The 7,738-nt window shown below is 48.9% G+C and overlaps 1 pseudogene; it reads left to right on the top strand.

The window, feature by feature from the left end:
• The first annotated feature begins 1,788 nt into the window (after positions 1-1,788).
• Positions 1,789-3,340, top strand: LOC115326166 (annotated as a pseudogene).
• Positions 3,341-7,738: the final 4,398 nt, after the last annotated feature.

Genomic DNA, 7,738 nt, shown 5'->3' with positions numbered 1-7,738 from the left:
AGTTAATTCTTTATAAATTATTTTCGGTCCACCAACGCTAAAGAAAGGGTAGAGGTTGAAGCACTTTGAACACATTTTTCTCTATTCCACTTTCTGGCATAAATTTCACTTTAGGAAAACTATCGTTTTGCTATTACATAACTTGGATTCATTTTTATGAGTTTTTCTGGGGTGAAATTTTAAGGGGAAGATAACTATGAGCTTGTATTTTTTATTTTTGTCATTTTTCATGCTCAAAAACAAAAATTTTGGACAAAGGATGGAAATCGAAAACGCTGTATTTGTGTTTATGTCGCTCTTTTGTCATGAAAGAAGGTATAACATAGAAATATAGCTCCATAGTTATCTGCTCTGAACTGTCCTAATGCAATATAACACATGAAAATGACAAATTTATGAGTAATTTTAAAACGATAGTTTTCCTACGCAGGCACGCCCACTTTCATCTTTGAAGGCTTGCAGGTTTTTTTGTACTTCAGCCAGGTTAACAAAATTTGGCAGAAATGTTCTCAGCATCAACAAAAACAAGCCCTGTAAATATAATTTAAATCAGACAAGTGGTTTAAAAATTTACTTTTATGGGTAGTGTCCCCCCTTAAATACCTTTTGTTGCGACGAAAACCTCAGGTTGTCGTCGCAACAAAAGGTATTTAAGATCTCAGTAGTAAGATGTCTTGGCCTGGAGGTGGTGCGGTTGATGTCCTTGTGGAGGCCTTGCAACAGGTAGTGCAGGAAATCGTGTGAATCTTGCTGGCTGCAGACGCAACATTGCATCCCATTCGGTTTACGCATGCTTCCTCGTGTGTGTCCAGTGAGGGCGGCACAGCTGATGGCGCTACAGTTTTAATCCCCCAATGGCTCTTCGTCTTTTGCAAGGCCTGAGGTTATACGACAGGAATCAATTTGGTTGTGAAGACCAGGAGTGGGACTTGCCAGGTGCAAGAGGGAAATATATAGTACTAACGCACAATTGAAGAAACAGTCAAAACGAACGCCCATATGCCATCAACATGTAGCCGAACAGGTAGCACTAGAGTATGTTTCTGTAGATTGTCACCTAGCACTCTAAGGATCGATTCAATGGACAAAGCATCTCTTAAAAGGCGATGCTGGCCTAAAGTATTAGTAATCAAGAAAATTGTGTTAATGACAGTACATAAAGGTTGTCTATGAAAAAATATTAGGCCTTCTCTCAAGCTTTGTCATATGCCAGGGTACTTTATGCACTCTTGTGATGTCAATGGCACATTTAGACATGTTCACAAATAAAAGTTGCATGAAGTGGAGGCACTATGGAAGTGCCAGATGCTCCATGGATACTAAGAATCGATGTACTAAGAAAATTCTACAAACATTAGTGATAGTTCAGAAGCTCGTAACGCGACAGAGTCAGATAACCTGAAGTCTAGGTTGCGCTTGGCTCCAAATGTTTACGTGCCTGATCTGTGAAAATAAAAATCAGTCAATCAAACAAATCAACGGGAATTCAGAAATTTGAAGACGCCTTTTGCGAGCGCATACTTTCTTGGAGGTACTTGAAAAGGAGCCTTCTTCGCTAAAAAAACTTCCACTAGGTGGCTTTGCAAGTTCTCCTGCCAGCTTTGTCTACCTAATTCATAGCTTCGGGGTTTTCTGTTTACAAAAGATTATATATATTACCACTGCTCACTTGCTGCGACGAAGCCATTAACTCTCAATTAAACAAGTTATAGGCATGCAAGCTTTCTGGGAGTTACAGTACAACAACCCTGTCCCACCCCTTGGGTCTTAGTAGGAAAACCAGTCAAAATGAGGAAGTGTGTCATTCACCTGTATCCCATAAATTGGGCAGCAAATTTCTGTATCTGGCTACGGAATGCCTGGGGGCTGATGGCGTACCCCTCGTTGCTGCTCCTCCAAATAGACTTCATCAAAGTGGCAAAAGCTGAGAAAGAGAGAGAGAGAGTCAAGTTAGACCTTCCACAGACGCTGAAACCGGCTTCAATAGAAATACTAGCAATTTTAGGGCTTGCCAGGTCTGAAAATGTTCCAGAGCTTTCAAAAAAAAAATATATAGGCCGACACGCCGTTTACAAACAAAACAGAATTTGCCCACATCGGGCTGTGTGTGCGTAGATACCAGATTCACGTAAAGCGAAGCATTCGTGCATGCGCCAAGCCGACAGTAGTGCCAACACAGCACAACGGAGCCGCATCTGCTTCCTGCGCCTTCTTCTTGGGACTCCACTTTGCCTGCCACCTCGTCGGAGTCGTCTTCTGGTTCCGCCGCGACCTCAGCGCCAGCAGCCGGTCATACTCGCTGTCGTCGTCACTGGAACCGTCCTCAGAGTGCCGCAGGCTGCGCATTAGGGCCTGACGAGCCTTCTCGTTCTTGCTGAGCGGAGAACGCTTCTTGCGCTGCTCGTCATTCGTCTGTGCCGTCAACAGCTCGTTTCCTTCCCACGAGCTATTGAAGCTTTCAGTCGGCAGATCGCAAAGGTTGTCACCTTCTACCGACGAAGCGCTGCTGTCCATGTCAAGGTTGCAAAGGTCCTGCGTCTCGGCACCACCCACCTCCGCAGCCGATTCATCCGCGGCCGTAGGATTCCGGCTCGCAGACGCTTCGATCTGGCTCGGACTGAGCTCTGCGACAACGGGAGTCGCCAGTGACCCAGACTCGTTGGGAAAATCCTACTCAGTCAGGTCGGCTAGAAGTGACTGAGACTCCACCAGAGAGTCCTCGCAGTCTGCTCCATCCTCCTCTGTCCTGCCCTTCCCCTTGACCTCTGCCTCCTTCGAAGTCTTTTTCTTGTCTGCAACCCTCGTGCGGTCCGTGCACTGCAGTTGTTTCTTCCGCCGCTGCAAACGATACAGGCCTTCTATTATCTTGGCCAGCCTCATTGCATTGGCGTGCATCAGCTCGGCCATCTTCATGAGGTCTTCGGGGCCAGCGCCCTTCGCCTCTTCTGCCTTGCTGAATTCGTCCAGCGCCCGCTGAATCTGCGACATCACCTCCGCTATCATTTTCAGCTGCACCTCCTTGCTAACCTTGTCGCCGCGAGTCAGCCGAGGAGGCCAGTTGGCTCGACAGCCTCTTCTGCTGCTTCTTGCTGAACTCACGTATCATGTCGGCATAGTCGACGAGGCCCTAGATCGGAGACGCGCTGCAGACGTAGCAGTTCCAAACGTCCAGGGACATGATGCGGCCCAGTTCCCTGCAGGACAGGTTGCGTCGGATGTCGACTTGCAGAAGCTGCGGCTGCACGAGTCGCACAAAACAAGGCTCCCTCCCTCCACGCACCACTGGCAGTACTTGTCGGCACCGCTGGAGTCATTCTGGAAGTTGCCGTACCTCTTGTAGCAGTTCTAGGAAATGTGAGTTTGCCATGGCGGCTGTCAGTGCTGAACGCGTCGATCCCCGAATGCCAAATGCTTGTCCAATAATCTGCTACAAAACACCTTACAAGTCTAACGAGAATGCATTATTTTTTTTACACCGACTTTTATCGGACTTTCACCAAGATTCACAACAAGAGAGCAAGATGCTACGAAAGAGGTGATGTACAGTGCTCAATTAAACTACTAAATGGATCAGTGAAGCACGTGGCCTCACTAGAGTAACTGCATATGTTCCAAGTTGTGTAATTTTTTGTATGTAGCCTGTGTAACATGCTGGAACCTCCGAGTCACAGGAGTGTAGCGTGTTACTTTGGCTCATGAAGGATGCCTGGCTTTCGATTGGAGTCCTTTTTAGTGGCCGCCCGGCAGGGCTGCGTGGCCGTGAACAGTCGGGAGAAAGCGGAGCGGTGCCTCGGCCCCAATGCCACAGTCGGTTTGCGTATGCGCATTGTGCCGTTGATGGCGGTCCCATCCGGTGTCATCACCTGTCAGGGCTGTACCGGGAATCGGCTATTGTGGACACGAGAGGTACCTTAACGACTTCCACGTGCATTTGTGGGGGTCGATAACTGGAATGTCTACAGAGTCGGCGGCAGAGGGCCGTTTTGGTTTCGTGGCGCCAACTTGACTTGTGATTTGACTTTGGTTGTCGGCATATGTTTAGCCGTCCTTCGGAGATGACAATACGTGTTAGTGGGAGAGAGTGAAAGAGAGGAAGAAATCAGGGTAGCTATGCTGAGAGCACGAGAGTTGAGAGGGGGAGTCGACTAAGAGACTTGAGAGGAGACGCATCGAGAGCGATGCAGGAATATTGGGACGGAGTGAGAGTTGAGAGAGAAATGAGCACAAGTTAAGATTAAAGTCCCATCGAGAGCGACGCGAAGTAATCGAGTGGAGAAAGTGCAGAGGGTATGTATGTTGCTGGTCAAGCGCTGGCGTGGCCTAAATATAAATTAACAAGTGCTCAACGTCTTCAAGTTGTCGCGGCAAAACGAGCACGCCCAAACTATTGTCCGCTCTTCCTATCTCAGTCTTTTTCTCGAGACCCCTGATGTCAGCGCTTACGTGATTCGCCGCATTCTGCTCCACTCTCGACCCCCCCCCTCCCCCCTTCCCACCCCGCCCCCGAGATCCTCACGTCAACTCCACGGTCTCACTGGGCGCGATGTGGGGCCCGGACTCCTCGGCCTCCAGGAGCTCCAGCTGCTTGACCAAGTTTGTGAGCTGGAGGTGCAGGTCCACCTTGACGCCCGCCAGGTGCTTCAGCTCCCCGTCCTTTGCCAGCAGGGCCCGGTTGAGCAACTCCCGTTCCTGGAGCAACAACTGCTCCAGGCTTGGGACAAGGGCCGTCAGGGACAGGTTCTGCGGCGGGAAGACGCAAGTTTGGGTCTCTTTCCGGAGGCCACCACGTGCTGAAGTAGCCGAAATAAAAGGAACCTTTCCCTACATATCATTTATAGAGATAATATAATATTCCACAGTCAAAGGTCGCATGCACTGCAGCTGCTTTGGAATAGCGGGACATAGACGGTGTTTCCCAAAGGGCCCAGATCACTGACGATGCTTTCAGACAAAGAAGCAGGAAAGCACCACTTGCAAGGTCGGCACCTATCGTTTTTCCAGCTTTACTTAGTACTTACAGAGAGGAAAACATTGACGTCGGACGTCGTATAAAACAAAATTAACAAGTGCTCAATGTCTTCAAGTTGTCGTGGCAAAACGAGCACGCCCAACCTATTGTCCGCTCTCGTTCTCCGCTCTTCCTTTCTCAGTCTTTTTGTCGGCACCCCTGATGTCAGCGCTTACGTGATTCGCCGCCTTCTGCTCCCATCTCCAGGTACCCCTTTGCGGAAGTCGCGACGTGCACGTTGGACTGCTCCTTCGGGAAGGGGGGGGGGGGGGGGGGGGGGGGGGGGGGGGGGGGGGGGGGGGGGGGGGGGGGGGGGGGGGGAGAGGCACGTCAGCTTCCGCTTGGTCCCTTGGACCGGCGGAGTACTGCAAACCTCGGCCCCGCTGGTAGACGGACCTGAGGGGAACGAGGTACCGTTCGCATCTCGATCGGTGCACAGCGTGTGGGCGATGCGGTTAACGCGTCGCTCGCCTCCGTTGCCCGCCCTCGACTGCCCTACACCACGAGCGAGTCAAACAAAATGCGTGGAGGTGCAAGACATCGTTTCAAAGATTGACAAAAATGTTAAAAATTTCACCCAAATTGAAAACGAGAACAGTTTCCCCAGTCAAGGAAAAGAGATGGACGGTCGTTACGGCGTTCTAAACGGAGCGGATGGCGTTAACCCTAGCGACGTTCGACAGTATGGACATGAAATACATTCTATATGGAAAAAAATGTGGTGGATGGAAATATTCAAAAAGACCTCACACATCACTCTCTAACATTACCTAACACGCAAAAAAAAAAAAAAACATGCTTGTCTGTTACCACATCTTCGGCACGGAGTCTGATCAAAAGCTCACGAGAGGCAAAAAGTGAGACAAAAAAGAAATGCAAGAAAAGTGTTGTGATTCGGAAAAAAAAAAACAACACAAAAATAATAAGGAAAAGAAGCAGGGCCAAGGCGGCCTGCTGAAAAGACGAGGTCTCACATGCCGAGGTGGAGAGGCGAGGACCGATGGAGCCCAATGGCGGGAAAAACCCCGAAAGGAAAAACACATCAGGCATGATATACTTCCAAAGATGTACTGTTTACGTAACAGTCAAACTGGGTCAAACAACATGGGGGTCAAGCCTGGTCAAGCGCCCTGGGCCATAGAGACCCGGGGCCATAGATTTATTATAATGTACGCTAAGGGTTCAAGTGGCGCTAGTGTGCTGACGCAAATTGAAGCAGACAGCAAGCAATTTCTATGAGAAAAAACAAGTGCATTTCCTCTCTGCGCTCGATTATAAGAGCAAATATCACGAATAATTCGTGCGTACTAGGCGCATTGGAACATTTCTCAGTCACGCAGATGAAATAATTGGTCAGTTACTGCTTTTTTTTTCTTTCAAAGTCGTTGCATTAAAAACGGCGCTAAAACGGCTTCGTACGTGTATTTATGTGCACTGTCGGACACTGTTAGCGCGAACACGATGTCGGCGCTTTTCAGCATGAGGGATATAAGTGCCAAACGAACGAAGGACATCTGGAAAGCCAAGAGAGACGGCAAGAACTACTAAAGCGCGAAACACATGACCGACGAAACCGTCCGATCCGACGTGCGGACTGCCGGAATGACCTCGGGGGAGAGGGTTTTCGTAGCATCGGAGTGCACTGAAAACCCTCGCCTCCGATCGGACGTCGGATAGGGCGGTTTCGTCGCACATGTGGATCAGTAACTACCAGTGCATGCACGATCAAAATAAATTGAAGGCCACGTAATATATTCCGATTTTAAGTAAGTACCGCTTTATTCTTTCTGATCTGCGCGAAGATGCTTGTTCTACGTTTACCCGCACGCTCGAAATCTTTGAGAACAGGTGTCTGCATGCAGGCTTAAAGGTGCCCGGCAGATAAAACAATACGAAGAGACACATTTCATGGCCCACGTACTTTATTGTTAACGTTTTGAATGTCTTTATCCGCTCATGCACGAAGGGGTCATTTTCATATGGTGAGAAGACTGGCTTATTAGCATATATATAAGCGTCACCGGGATGCTGGCGAGCCTTGAACACTACTCTATATTCCTTTCGGTTGTTATTTTGCTTTGAATCGTCGCTTGTTTTTACACACCTGCTGTGGAATACATGTTTCGGACTGAAATGTAGCGAAGTTAAACATCGCTCACCGATGAAGAAAAGTGCGCTAACTAAAGCAATTACACTTTTAGAATGTTAATCAAGGTACATACTATTCGGTACGACCCAAATAACCAAAGCGGTCAGTGTTGTTTTCCGGCGAAGAGACAAAATGCACGCGCGTGTTCCCATAGGAATGCACAGGAGCAACGCAAATGTAGACTGGTTGCTGTCTGCTTCAATTTGCTTCACGGAAGTCGCATAGACACTAGCGCCAGTTGAACCTCTAGCGTACATTATAATAACTCTATGCCCGGGGCGGCCCGCCTAAAGACACGGGCCCGATGGCGGTTAGATGGATAAAGAATTCTATAAAACGAATTTACAGCGAAGAAAAAAAAATTTAAAGCTATATTTACGGCGCAAAACGAATTTGTAGTTGGCGACCGCGGAGCCGCCGCTGGTCACGTAGTAGTCCTGTGCGCCGCCGCGCTGCGTCGCCGCCACCGCAAAGTCACGCTGCCGCCGCACGCTGAGCGTTCTACTGGTTGTACTTGTTCAACGCCGCTTCAACGCGTTTCTCCATGCCGCCGTCGCCGCACAAGTTCGCCTGCTTCGAGG

Source organism: Ixodes scapularis, unplaced genomic scaffold (assembly GCF_016920785.2).
Source record: "Ixodes scapularis isolate PalLabHiFi unplaced genomic scaffold, ASM1692078v2 PGA_scaffold9__187_contigs__length_104089568, whole genome shotgun sequence".
NCBI lineage: Eukaryota > Metazoa > Arthropoda > Arachnida > Ixodida > Ixodidae > Ixodes > Ixodes scapularis.
The sequence above is the reverse complement of the archived record's forward strand: the minus strand, read 5'-3'. Positions and strand labels throughout refer to the sequence as shown.